Source organism: Cyprinodon tularosa, unplaced genomic scaffold, assembly GCF_016077235.1.
Source record: "Cyprinodon tularosa strain WSP-4 unplaced genomic scaffold, ASM1607723v1 ctg23, whole genome shotgun sequence".
Lineage (NCBI taxonomy): Eukaryota > Metazoa > Chordata > Actinopteri > Cyprinodontiformes > Cyprinodontidae > Cyprinodon > Cyprinodon tularosa.
In genome coordinates, this window is record NW_024038861.1 from 837,600 (window position 1) to 852,021 (window position 14,422).

At 41.3% G+C, this 14,422-nt stretch overlaps 1 protein-coding gene across 5 annotated transcripts in view; it reads left to right on the forward strand.

The window, feature by feature from the left end:
* The first annotated feature begins 11,756 nt into the window (after nt 1-11,756).
* Nucleotides 11,757-14,422, forward strand: part of ctnnd2a (catenin (cadherin-associated protein), delta 2a) — a 300,110-nt gene continuing 297,444 nt past the window's right edge. For 2 of the 5 annotated variants that reach the window (XM_038286751.1, XM_038286752.1), the window contains exon 1: nt 11,758-12,154. The gene's annotated coding sequence lies outside the window, so the exon portion shown is untranslated. Of the gene's footprint in view, nt 12,155-14,422 lie in introns of all 5 variants that reach the window. The other 3 variants (XM_038286753.1, XM_038286755.1, XM_038286754.1) reach the window with 2 other exon arrangements.

Sequence of the window (14,422 nt, forward strand, 5' to 3'; positions counted from 1 at the left end):
CCTGAATAAAGCAATGTCATGCATGTACTGCATGCCTCTTTACCCAGTCTAATGATGCTGGTCTCTGCAAAGAGCTCATCGACTGGTTTATGTTTGCTGATATTGTTTGCAAACCTCTTTTTTTGCAGCTCCTTCTGCACACATCCAACCCAAATTTGACCAATATCTGATTAAAGGGTGTAGAAATCATACTTGACTTGCCAAGTTTGCGCAAGTCTCTCGTCTAAGCAAAAAAAAAAAAAAAAACATGTTCCTCATTCTTCATCTTAGTTATACCTTCATGTTTGAGTTGTATTAAGCTGTTTCTATAACTTGTGAGTAACTGAGGAAGTGGTATGTGAATGTGTTCTGCATGAATGAAATCAAATATTTCTAAAGGAACATTTAGTTTCACTTGGGATATGCTTCAGGATAAATGACCAGATAATTTTGGACCAGATCCTTGTGACTTAATATTTCTGTTATTTTGTAACCCCTATTTATGAAATGATAAAACTTTAATCTGTTGGTGTCTGTTTATATCTAAGGGTATTGTCAGTGTTTTTTTTCACATCAACAGCTGTGCACAAGAAAAAAGGTGCATTTATTTAGAGATTCATTTGCATGTACTATGTAAAAATCACTAGGCTATGTGGCGCCATCTAGTGGTGGACATTTCTAAATGAAGCACGAATTGGAGACTTGTAAGTTTAATTAGTAAGATATACATAAAATAAAAAGTAATGACCCTATCATCTATCTATCTATCTATCTTTAAAGACGTTTAGGCTGTTAATCTATTACAAATTTATAGCCAAGTAAAACGAATTAGTATGTATTATAAAGGGATTTAGAAAAATAAAACCTTCTGGACTACATTGTTGTCTTCAAACTCCTGTACATCACTGCTACAGAAAATAAAATACATCTTAAGTTTGTGCCGCCATAAATAAGTGATATCATAATGAAAAAAGTGGACTGGTGATGACAGGTTTTATTTGAGACACATGAGGTGGGGTGGATATGCAGAGATGATGGCAGGTGCAGGCGGACAGCAGATGGGTTGATTATTTGGGCAATCTTGGACGGACCGATAAACCTTGGAGAGAGTTTTCTGGACATGGACTTTAGTGGAATATCTCTAGTGGATAACCATACCTCTTGTCCAATGGTATAATCAGGAGCAGGGCGACGCCTAGAGTCAGCAAATCTTTTTTTGTTGGCGGATGAACGGTTGAGGGCGGCGATGGTTTCGTTCCAGGTACGTTGACAGCGGCGGATATGGTGGTGAACGGACCTGACTGATATCTCCCTCTCATCTGCGGGAAAGAGCGGGGGCTGGTAACCTAGAGACACTTGGAAAGGGGACAGACCGGTTGCAGCAGATCTTTGAGTATTATGAGCATACTCGGTCCAAGTCAGAAACTGACTCCAGTCAGTAGGATTATTAGATGTAAGACAGCGGAGAGTGGACTCGAGTTGCTGGTTCATCCTCTCCGTCTGTCCATTGGTTTGAGGGTGGTAACCTGAAGTGAGGGAGACCTTGCAATCGTGAGAATAGTGGACATACCTCGGGATATGGGAAGACCGGTAACAAAATCCACAGCTATGTGGGACCCTGGACGGGTAGGAACAGGTAGAGGACGGAGCAATCCAGAGGGTGGTTGGTGGGTGGGTTTGTTTCTGGCACAGATGGAACAGGCCAGTACGTACTCCTTCACGTCCTTGTGAAGGGACGGCCACCAAAAATGACGTGTGATCAAAGCAACAGTTCTGCTTACGCCAGCATGAGCTGAGAATTTGGATGTGTGCATCCACTGGATGAGGCGGGATCTCACTGAAGAAGGAACATAAGTCTTATTTGGAGGACCGTTACCTGGGTCAGGTTAGGAGGCCAGGGCTAAGTTGATGAGATCGGTGATTTCCCAGGAGACGGCTCCAACAGTACACGAAGAGGGAAGAACAGGCTCAGGTGTCTCAGGTCGATCAGAGGAATACAGACGAGAGAGATAATCAGGTTTCACGTTCTTGGAACCGGGTCTGTAAGAGATGATGAGATTGAAACGGGAGAAGAACAGAGACCATCTGGAGTGACGAGGATTGGATCTTTTGGCTGATTGGAGATATGCCAGGTTCTTGTGATCAGTCCACACTAATACTGGATGTTCGGCGCCTTCGAGCCAGTGCCTCCATTCCTCCAAAGCGAGTTTGATGGCGAGTAGTTCTCTGTCTCCAACATCATAATTTTGCTCAGCCGGGGAGAGTCTACGTGAAAAAAAAGCACAGGGGTGAGTTTTATGATCAGAGTCAGATTGTTGTGAAAGAACTGCTCCAACACCGGAGTCAGATGCATCCACCTCAAGAATGAATTGCTTAGCGGGATCAGGCTGGACCAGGATAGGTGCACTGGAAAAAAGAGTCTTAAGTTTCTTAAATGCTGTGTCAGCCTCAGGTGTCCATTGGAAGGTCTTTTTAACTGAAGTCAAGGCTGTGAGGGGTAGAGCAGTTTGGCTATAATTTCTAATGAATCGTTTGTAGAAATTAGCGAACCCTAGGAACCTTTGAAGTTGCTTGCGATTTTCTGGAGTAGGCCAATCCAGAACTGCCTTTATCTTTTCTTCGGATGGCTTCACCTGCCGCCTTCAAGCACAAACCCAAAAAATGTAACCGATGGTTGGTGAAATTCACATTTCTCAGCCTTAACGAAGAGCTTGTTTTCGAGCAGCCTCTGAAGAACCAGGCGGACGTGTTTTTTGTGATCTGAGAGGTTCCTGGAATAGATCAGAATGTCATCGATGTAAACAAAAACGTTTAGAAAATCTCTGAGGACATCGTTGACCAGGGCTTGGAAAAAGGCAGGAGCGTTAGTAAGACCAAAAGGCATGACCAAATACTCAAATTGGCCAATGGGGGTCTTAAAGGCTGTCTTCCATTCATCTCCTTCTCTTATCCTAAGGAGATGATAGGCGTTTCTTAAATCAAGCTTGGTGAACACCGTAGCTCCTTGAACTGGTTCTAAGGCTGATGCCAGTAGTGGAAGTGGGTACTTATTTTTTACGGTTATTTGATTAAGTCCTCTGTAGTCAATACAGGGTCAAGGGAACCGTCTTTCTTTCCCACGAAAAAAAAAAAAAAAAAACAGCACCGAGAGGAGATGAAGATGGTCTGATAATACCAGCAGCTAGAGATTCATTTATGTATTTCTCCATCGTTTCACGTTCAGGCTTGGAGATATTAAATAATCTGCTGCTGGGAAGAGGGGCTCCTGGTAATAAGTCTATTGCACAATCATATGGTCTGTGGGGTGGAAGAGATGTCGTACTGACCTTACTGAAGACTGGTGCCAGATCATGATACTCGGAAGGGACAGAAGAAAGGTCAGGAGAATCCATCTCCCCCCTACCTCCAGGGGACTGAACAGCAGGAGCTGCAGAACAAAGACATGACTTGTGGCAGGAAGTGGACCAAGACTCGATATGGCGTTCAACCATAAGCGTCGTTAGACCTATTTAAGGGTGGCTTCAGCCACCCTTTCTTTGGCATTAGCCACCCTATAATTATTTTGCGATTTTAAAAAATATATATTTTTTTTCAGTATTTATTTTTTCCTCATATTTTCCCAAAACAAATGCAGTAAAGCACCGAATAAAAGCCATAAAGAAGACAAGTTAATCTGAACAATCATAGGCGTAACTTCCTTAAGGACTGGTGTGGACATGTCCCCACCAATATTTTGTACACGTATTTTGCTTTCGGTGCTGTGTATATCTGATTAAAACCCCATTCATGCCGCTCCTCAGAAAGAAAATAAAAAAAGTTCTCCCCGCTGCTCACCGTCCACAAACCCCGACAAAAAAACTCAGAAAAAAGAATCTGTTGCCTCTCGCTTTCTCCCCATCACCCCCCTCCGCCCTCTCCCCATAACATTTGAATTGAAGATATCCGCGGGTGACGGGTCGGGTTCGGTAGTCATCCTAACGGGTTCGGGCGGGTGCGGGTTGGTAAAACTCGACCCATGCAGGTCTCTAAGCTACACTACAATCAGTATCGTTGCCATAGAAACAGACAACAGCGCCAATATATCAGAATTATACTAAAACACACGCAAATAATTTCCCACATAAAAAACAGGACTTTCAGTCCATTACAGTTTTCCGTTTTTAGAGGGTTGTTTATTTTGCGTTTATTAAGTGATGGCTGTGGTATATTAGCTTTCACTGCTATAAGCTTTCGCAGCAGTGATTGATTAATTTAAACACCTGCTCTACTGATGGTCTATCGGAGTTGGTGTTTAGGTTGAACATAAAGAACACCTTTTATTTGAAGCTTCTTGTAGCTACTGTTTTAATCCCGGCTTTACTTAAAACTTTTTCCTGACTTTGATAGTGTTGCCATTCAGTTGCAAGCACTGCGCCCCTTTTTCTTTTATATGTACACGTACATTTAAGATTTAGCGTGTTATGTTAACAACTCATGAGCAAGCTGCTTTTTGCAATCTAGCAGGAAGGTAAGGATAGGATCTTGCAGGTGTGACGTCACTCTGCAGGGGGTCCAAAGATAAAAGATTTAAACAATTTTGGCATTGGCATTTCAGATTTAAGGGAGTTAGAAAGTTCACTTAGTAAAAGTGCAAATAATAAATCTGATTACCGATTACTTTTAAGCTGGTTGAACATACTGCGACAGACTGGTGACCTGTCCAGGGTGATCCCACCTCTCACCCAGAACGTGGCTAGAGATATGCACCAGCACCTCCTGATCCCACTGAGGGATAAGGTTAAAGAAAATGGATGGTTGAACATAGTCCACTCTCCCAGATTCTATCAAATCAGTATTGATACCCTCAGGGGCGGATTTAGGAAATTTGGGGCCCTAGGCAAAGACAGGCAGGGGGCCCCCTGAGAAGAAAACCCATAAAACAGACCCATTCTACAGATAGAGAAATGTTAATAGAATAGACATCCATTATCTGTTCTAGGTTTTGTCCCTCTCTTCTTGTCCCTTTTTTCTCTCTATTTATCAGCGTTCTGATGGCATTTTAGCCAAAGGATTTTTATCAAAAACATAATTAATGTGCACAAATAAGGATTAGTTGTATTAACCATACATGGAAACAGAGTTTTATGGGGCCCCCAGAACTTGGGGCCCTGGGCAACTGCCTAGTATTGCCTAATGGTAAATCCCCCCCTGGATACCCTGCTGGTGGATGTTCTTGACAGAAAGACGGAGTTGCTAAATCATATTCTGCTTAAGGTCCCATAAGATCTTGTCCGAGTCCTGGTTTAAAAGTAAATTAATTTTAAAAAGTGACCCAAAATTGACTGTCAATAAATGTTCTACAAAATTGATATATTTATTTGATTTGTACTGTCTGTTTAGATTTATGTGATATTTTTTGCACAAAATATATAAGTGAATATTGTAACAGTTATGTTTTCAACTGTAAGCATTAAATTGATAAATGTTATTCGCATTTTTTTGGCTTTATCCTTTCCAACAAAAAAAAAAAGGCGTCGCGCAGGTAGCTCCCTTTCCTTATGAGCCGTCCCCACCAACTTTCAACACAAAGTTACACCCTTGTCTTAGACAACGCCTTAGCAGGTGCACTGAAAAAATTCGGCGCGCGCTGTGCGCGCGCATTATCTTCTAGGGGCTGAGCCACCCTTGTGTCTTAAACCTAGAGACGCCCCTGCGTTCAACCCAGTTGATGTGGGGATTGTGACGTTCCAACCACTCAAATCCGAGCACCAGGGAGGAACACGCTGAGGGAAAAACAAAAAAGGTTAGAGTCTCACGATGGTTTCCAGAAATGAGAAGCTCTAATGGCTGGGTCTGATGAGTTACTTGGTGTAATCTTTTTCCATCAATAGCAGCAACTCTGAGGGGTCTTTCCAAAGGAACAGTTTCAATCCTCAGTTGCTGGACCAGATTCGAGTTTATGAGGTTCTTCTCGCACCCAGAATCAATGAAGGCAGATAAAGTTAGAGTCTGGTTGGAAACAAACAGGGTTGCAGGTAACAGTAAACGAGGAAATTTATCAGTCTTTAGATGGTCCGTCAGACTTCTCACATCCTCTGACGGACCCTGGCTTTTGATTTAGCCGGGCAGGAAGCAATAAAGTGTCCAGGCTCACCACAGTACAGACAAAGATTTCCCTTGAATCTCCGTTGTCTCTCTTCAGGTGACAGTCTTGTATGTCCAATCTGCATGGGTTCAAATTCCGCCCCTTCTGCAGATGAGGAGGAAAATTGAGTGATTTTAGCAGGAGCTGGGGGTGACTGATTCTTAATCCTTGGTCTGGAACTGGACTCTGGGGGTCTAACAGAAACAGGAGTGTGGTTAGATGCAGGAGTGGAAGCAGACAATCCTAGGTCTCTTTGCCTAGAGTTATTTCTAATTCGGAGTCTGTTATCCAATCTTATAGTTAGCCGGATCAGATCCTCCAAACTAGTTGGCTCGTCAATTGTGGCTAGTTCGTCCTTGATGTTATCGTTTAGAGCCTGAAAAAAGGCACTTTTAAGTGCGCATTCGTTCCAACCGGAAGCAGCGGCTTTAACCCGGAAGTTGATGGAGAACTCTGCTACTGTCTGATTTCCTTGCTTCAGACTAAGCAAAGCTCATGAATCTATGGTTTGATCTGAATCCTGGTTAAAAATTTGGGAAAATTCAGTCAAAAATTCAGAAAAAGTGCATGAAAAACTATTTTCAGATGAAAATCTGGCCTCCTCCCATTCAAGAGCTCGTCCTGAGAATTGAGAGAGAATAAAAGAAATCTTATTTTTGTCGTTAGGAAAACTGGTAGGTGAATTCTCAAACAGTAAACAACACTGAAACAAAAATCCCTTACATTTAGACTGGATACCTGAAAATCTTTCAGGTAAACTCGGACGGAGTTCAGGAAATGACGTCATCGTCTCTGACCTTTGAGGCGGACGTTGTTCAGAAACAGGAAGCACTGCTGGTGCGGTGTTAGCGGTTCTCACATAGCTAGCGTATCTTTGTAAAGTCTGATTTTGATGTTCAACATAAGCATTCAACTCACGAAGGGTTTGAGCTTGTCCCTGGATTTGGGCATCCTGTTCCCCAAGTCGCCTTCGGAGGTGCTCTGCTGGGTCTTGTGTTTGGCCGCAGTGTTCTGTCATGATGGGCTAAGGACTTGACCCATACGCAGAACACTACTAGAGACTGAGTAAAAGTTTGAACAATGTTTATTGAGAAACACACAGAGAATATAAAGACAGGTTCAGGTGCAGGTCCGGGACTGGTCTTAATTCTTATCTGGAGAGATGAGAGTTTGATTAGCTTTGTGGCTTGATGATTTGATGACAGAGTTGAATTCTTTAATGTACCTGAAGAGGTTCTGACAGATCCAATGAGAGAGGGAACCGGTTGGGTCCGGAGATGGTTGGAGAGGCAGAGAGTTAAGCAGCAGCAGCGTCTCGCTTCGAGCTGGAGAGTTTTCAATCTTGGGTTTGTGTCCAAGCTCTTCCTCTGAAAGCTAATGGAGGAATCCAGATTGAGATCTTCAGGTTTGGCTTACTTGGGCAGGCAGGCAGGTTCTCAGATTAATCTTATCCAGAGCTTCAGACGTCGGAGGGGTTTCCTGTGATCAAAGAAGACAGAGACAGATTAGAAATGCTTGTTTCTCTCTAGAGTCTACAAGTATTCCTAGATTCTTAGAGGCTCAGGTTCGCTAACTAAATTTGGTCAACACTGCGGCGTCGAAGGAAGGTCTGACTGCTGCTTATGAAGGGTGGACTTCTGATGAGCTGATGATCCTCAGGTGTGGTGAGGACTCCAGCTCAGGAAGCCCACAGCGCTCTCTGCTGGAGACAGGTGGCAGATCTCCAGATCCCAACACTGCGTAAGACACTCTTAGCTGACCAAATTTAAGTTGGTGTTCTACTTTTAGAACAAGCCAGAAGACATTCCGTTTCATTTTCTGAATTGCTTGCTGGCACAGACAGCCTGTATTGAAAACTAAATTCAAGAAATGTTGAATGGCGCAGGAATCTCATACCAATAATAGGCTATTTATCGGTCTGGATTGACACATTAATATGATGTTGGAGGTTGAAAATCATGCAGTTATTTTTTGAGAATGTTTTGATAAAAAAAAGAAATATGAAAAAAACACTCAAGCCAGGGGAGGATCTAGGATTCTAGGAGATCAGGGGCTTAGCCCCGAGGGTGAAGATGAGAGAGTAGACTTTCTTCTAAATCCCGTTCTAATGTAAAATATGACAGATTACTGGATTAAAGAAATTTCTACTATACTACATGCTATCACACATAACAATTCCCCCTCCATTACATGGGAATAAATGAATTCACCTGCAAGTCTTTAACTGTGTTTATTCCTCTCTTCATCAACAACTAACTCTGTGGATTTGGTCACATTTGATCATTATTTGCCAAAGTTATCAGAGGGAAATAATATATTTTAGCCACCTGATCTGTTTCCCCATAACATGGGAAAAAAATAGACAAATCCTTTGAAACTGTCATTTATTTTTCATATATGTTTAAAACATTTATTATTTTATGTTTTAAAATCCAAAATAGTTGTTGGTTTGATTATCTTTACTTAATGTACTTTAATTCTCAATTCCAAATGTCTGCAGTAGCATTGCTCCAGACATTTTGAATTGAGAAACATCTTCAAACTTGGAAAACAAAGTCCAGTGGTTTTGGTTTGAACTTTTTTTTTGGAATATATGTGAATTGTTAGATAAACATTTAAACAGAAAATATATTTCATAAAGATCATCAAAGGGGGGATTGATTATATCAGGTGGCTAAAATATACGAATCCCCTCTCATAACTTTGGCAAATAATTATCAAATGTCACCAAATCCAGAGGAATATGAATAAATGAATAAACACAGTTGAAGTCCTGCAGGTAAATTAATTTCTTCCCATGTTATGGAGGAGGAACGGATTATTTCAGGCAGCTGAAACATCAAGTCTCTCCTCCTCCCGTATCTTTGGGAAGTAAAAAGCATCTGTTTCCAGATTCTCAAAAATTGTTTGTGTGATATCATGTAGTATACTAGGAATGTCCTTAATCCAGTAATCTGTCATATTTTACATTAGAAGGGGATAAATCAGAAAGTCTAAACTCTCATCTTTTCAGGAGCTCTTAATATTTGTGTCCTGCTATCAGCCGGTTTCCGTCCTCTGATATCAGCAATGAAAAATGATAAATACTCACTACTTGTTAGAAAACTGTGTTTGGTGACTGACTTTTATTTCTGTCAGGTTTAAGTTACAAAAGTTGGAAAAAGACGATTTTCTTGGCGTTTAAAATAACACAAAATAGCTTAAAATGTCCTCGTCTATTTATTTATTTTACAATTTTGTAAACAACAACTGGATCTTACAACCGTGACATAATTATAGCTGATTTTAGCGAGAAATCGATCAGACCCGTCGTGAAAATGGTCCCATCCGCCATGTCCGCCTCTCTGGCTTCAATGCGCTCCCGACACAAGGGGAACAGAATTCCATAGAACACCGGGACAAACAACGTCTGGAAGTCAGTCAGAGTTTCTTCTTCTTCTTCTTCTTAATGATTTTTATTGGCGGTTGGCAAAAAACGTTAGGTGAGCATTACCGCCACCAACTGGTATGGAGTGTGGACTACATGGCAGAAAAAATAAAAAAAAAATAAATAAAAAAAAAATAAAACTATACCCTATTATACAACCTAATCTGTTTCAAAAATTCAAATATAACCCGATATCCTCTGCTTCCTGATTCCTTCTGCAATAAATCGACAATGTCAAGTTTCATTTTCATGTCACTAAGTTTCCTTATTAACCTGTTTCTCTGTATCGAATATTTACTACAATTTAAAATGACATGTTCCACAGTCTCATCTTCCCCACAGTCACATTTCCCTGTCTGATGTTTCCCTATCAAAAATAACGATCTATTCAATCCAGTGTGTCCTATTCTAAGTCGAGAAATAATAATCTCTTCTCTCCTGTTCCTTTCTGATCTTCTCATTGGTCCAATTCTCTTTTGTATTTTATAAAGCCACCTTCCTTTCTTTTCTTCATTCCATAACTTTTGCCACCTCTCTTTTGCTTTTTGTTTAATTATACCCTTTATTTCTGTTATACCAAAACTAACATTAATGTCTACCCTTGACTTATTGGTACTCTCCTTAGCCATCCTGTCTGCCCTTTCATTTCCTTTTATCTCGTTATGTGCCGGAACCCAAACAAAATTTACCACTAGCCCCATCATATTTATTCTGTAAAGTGTTTGTTGTATTTCAAGTAATATATCTGGTCTACTGACTGACTGATTATTTTGCAAACTGACTAATGACGAACTGGAATCTGAGCAAATGATAGATTTTAATGGTCTTACCTCTTCCACCCATTGAACTGCTAAAAGCAAAGCTAGCATTTCACCGGTATATACTGAAACTCCATCACTAATCCTTTTTCCAACATTAATATGAAACTGTGGTATAATAAATGCTATCCCTACCCTATTAGCAGTATTTTTTGATGCATCTGTATATATTTGTATATAATTATAATAGTCATTTAAGTGTTCTTGTACTATATATTTATTCATAATATGATATTTATCTTTTTCCTTCTTTTCTAATAATGAGAGATCAACTTTAGCATCAGGAAGTATCCAAGGTGGAATTGCTGTTATTGGAACTGTCTGACATATATCTAACTGATTTAAATTAATTTCATTAACTTTAGTGTTTATTACCCATCCAAAGCTCTTTAATTGTTTCTTTTCCTTTTCCCATCCAGGTTTAAGCACCTCTAATGTTGGACAGTCAGAGTTTCACATCCATGGAACATCAGTCTGTTTAGCAACAGCCATTGGTGAGAACTTCTTCTTCTGCACGGGAATGCTACAGGCTGCTTTGCTGTGCATGCTGCCACCATCTGGTGAATTCCAGTACTGCACATTTTACTCAGATCAGCTCAGAAGCGAGATCCGGGGCTCTGGGGGAAACATCCGGGGCTGCAGCCCAAGTAGCCGCCCCCTAGATCCGCCACTGACTCAAGCAAAAGGAAAACAAAAGGGAAGGACGAATGGGAAAAAAAAGTCCACCCTTAACCCATCTGAGTCAGCAGCATTGACATGATATAGCCACACATAACTGAAACGCTCAGCAAATGCTGGCCTTGAGATGGAAGGTGGAGGTGTGAATTACAGAGAAGTCCAGAAATCCAGAGGTGGACTGGGGCTGTAGAGAGATGATGGAGTGGGTCAGGAGATATTATCATAGTTACAACCCCACCTGGGATCTGGTTGCCATGGAGTGTGTAGGAGGGGGGTTGGGAAATGAGAGGATGCCAAAACTGGGGGCTGGTCTGGATGCAATTGTGATGTAGTATTTTGTGTAGAGGATCCCCCTCAAAAATCCTATCATGGGATCCATCTGTTTTAATCAGCATTTAACAAAAGATTTTAAAATTTGTTTAAGTTTTAATCTTGGATCAGGAATATTTGAGTCAGTCAAAAAGAAAATTATTATTAGGATTACTAATAAGACACATATAGATAGGCTACTTGTGTTTTACTCTGAAGCAAAGAAACAGTATTTGGTTTGCCTGTTTGTTTGTTTTATTAAAAAAATGCTTTCACGATTCACACATAAAGGGATTTCAGAGGGCGTAATGAGCGTTAGGCGTCTCCCTATTCTTCTTACTTCCAACCTGAAGATGTCGCTCTGCGTCCTTCTATTAAATCGATGCTGCGCGCGCGCATGTGCGCGAGTGACAGTCGAGGGTGAGACGGAGCGCCTCTGTCTGCACCCTCTCCGGTGCCGCTTCTCCGTGTCGCTGCAGTGCTTTGCTGCGCCCCTGCCTATCCGTCTTCTTTCTTTCCCCGCTTTTACTCAAAGCCTCATTTGTTTTTTCTTTTCTCACCTGCGTCCTCCGCACCCCCCCTCCCTCATCCTCCCTGCGGATGCCTTTATCCTTGCACCCCCACTAACCCGCACACAGCATCCCGGCAAATGGTCCTCCTTCCATCCACACGGCAACTCTGGACGCAGGGCGCAGCGAAGAGGCGCACCTTTCCTTTTTGATCTGATCTAAGCTCACTGCGGATTGACTTGGAAGAGGGGCGGATCAGAGGCAGCAGGGGAGCGAGGAGAAGATTGAAAGCGGCCAAAATCTCATTTGGGTAAGTCGTTGCTCTCATCTTCCAGTTGTATCCTGAATGAGATTAACTAGAAAGAAGCTGTCAGCTCACCAAACGCGTGTCTTTAAAGTCTGCTCTTTGGTTCTTCTATGCAGCCAGGAAATGCACTGGAAATTTGGGATTATTTGCTGGACACAGTTTAGAGACTGTTTATGTGTGCATGGTGCTCATTGTTTTTATTCTTATCATTGTTTTTGCTGCAGCTTTGCTGTGAAGCATCTTTCGGTGAAATGCTTCCAAATGTGCTCAGATTGTCCAAGAGACAAGATTCTCATGACTGCTGACCTAAATCTACAGCTGGTTGTGGTAAAAAGTGCAACACAATGTAAACAAAAAAGATCAGCACATTTATCCTCTTCCATTTAATTCATTAAGACAATTGCACAACTGGAAATCCTCATGGCAGAAAAAGTTTTTGCTGAAATTTAAAGTATAGAGCGAAGAATCTGTACCTTTAACCAATTTGCTTGATGCTTTGATCAATAGACATCTCCAGGAGCAGAGACTGAGTTCTGGCAGTTTGTCAAGGGCACACAATATATCTTAAAGATGATGTGGGGGAGGGGGGGTTCAGCTGCTGTGAGGGCATGGCGTAGGTCCATGTTCAGACTGATGCTTGTCACATCCTGGGGTAGAGAGTGATTGACAGCTGATGCACAGATATGAGAGGAGCAAAATCTGTGCTGCTGAAGTGCATGCTCTGTAGGATCAGCCCCCCCACCCCCTCACTTTTTTCTCTCTCCTGTTACTATAAACTTTGGGCCAAGATCTGCAGGTAAAGCAACTTTCCACCTGCAAGGTAAGCAAATGCTAGACAAGGAGACTGCAATTACATGTGACTCTCCTCAAACTGACCTCTGGTGATGGTATAAGGGGACACAGATACTCATCCTGCTTAAAAACAGCACTTTTCAAGTACTTTAATGGTTAATTTAATACTTTCCAAGCAACATATCTTCAAGAAACTTCAGATTTTTTTTATTGTTAACAGATAAAGAGCATTGCAAAGGAGTTATCAATGTGGGAACTATCTCAACTATTCTTGTGCAACCTCTCTCCTTCTTCACCCGTTCTCCAAATTTCCTAAAGATTAGCTTCTTTTATGTCCCGTAAATGTCTCCAGTGGGCATGAAAAGCCTCGTCCTTCATCACGGACACAGATTAGGCTAATTCACACAGCAGCGCAGGCCTAATGCCTAATCACTATGCTGCGCCTGCAGAACAGAGCAGTCTTTCTACTGTGGCTGCCAGGGAAAGGGGGGGAGAGTAAAAGAGGGGAGCAAGGCTGGCCGCCAGTGCCTATTGATCGGACGGAGGGGATACTGTCAGGCGACCACGGGATGGAGTGCTGACGACAGTCCAACGAGCCACAGTGATGAGCTGGCCAGGCAGTTGCTTTTACACACTGAATAATGTTGATGTTGGTGAAAGAGTTTGAATCATAGTCGTCCTCCAGAACAGGGTCAGAGAGGATTTAGAAGATGCTGCTTCTGTCGTGAACATGGAAATATTTAATCATCAGAGAAGTCAAAGTGAAGTTTGGTGTATCGCACTGATAATGGCCAAGCTTTTTTCTGTTCTTAAACTAGATTCAAGTCTTCAAGGCTAACTATTTGTCGTAGTCAGTGCACATAGAGATATTCATTATTTTAGCCTTGGTTTTTGCCCTGAAGGATTAGAAAACAGCAACTTTATTTTATTTTTTTTAATAATTTAATCATTCTACATAGGGCTTCCTAACTTTCCAGATACCATTCAGATGATCTAAATATGTCTAACTGATAACATTTCACTAAATCCATAACTTCTGTTATTTACTGAGGCCTAGCCTTTAACCAGAAATCAAAGAAGCTGTGTTGCTGTTTTAATTTGTATCACCATCACAGATGCAAGAAAGCTTCACTTTAGCATAATTTGATTTGGGAATATTCAGGAAATAATTAACTTAAATGAATTATAAATGATTAGATCCATTTAAATGAATCAGAAAATGAAGCCAGATGATTTCATTGCGTCAAAATTTCTGTATAACTTTTACATTACGAGCATAAATAGATGCATCTTACAGAATACTGAATGGTTAACATTTTGATGCTAATAAACTTAAATTATCTGTTTTTTTACTTTCATCTTTCTTTCAATGAATCTCTTTGTGCAATGTTTTCGAGCCTCAGGCAGTTATCTGACAGTTAATCGACACCTTGGACTTTATTGATTGCAGATTCGTGGCACTATGCTGGATGCTAACTG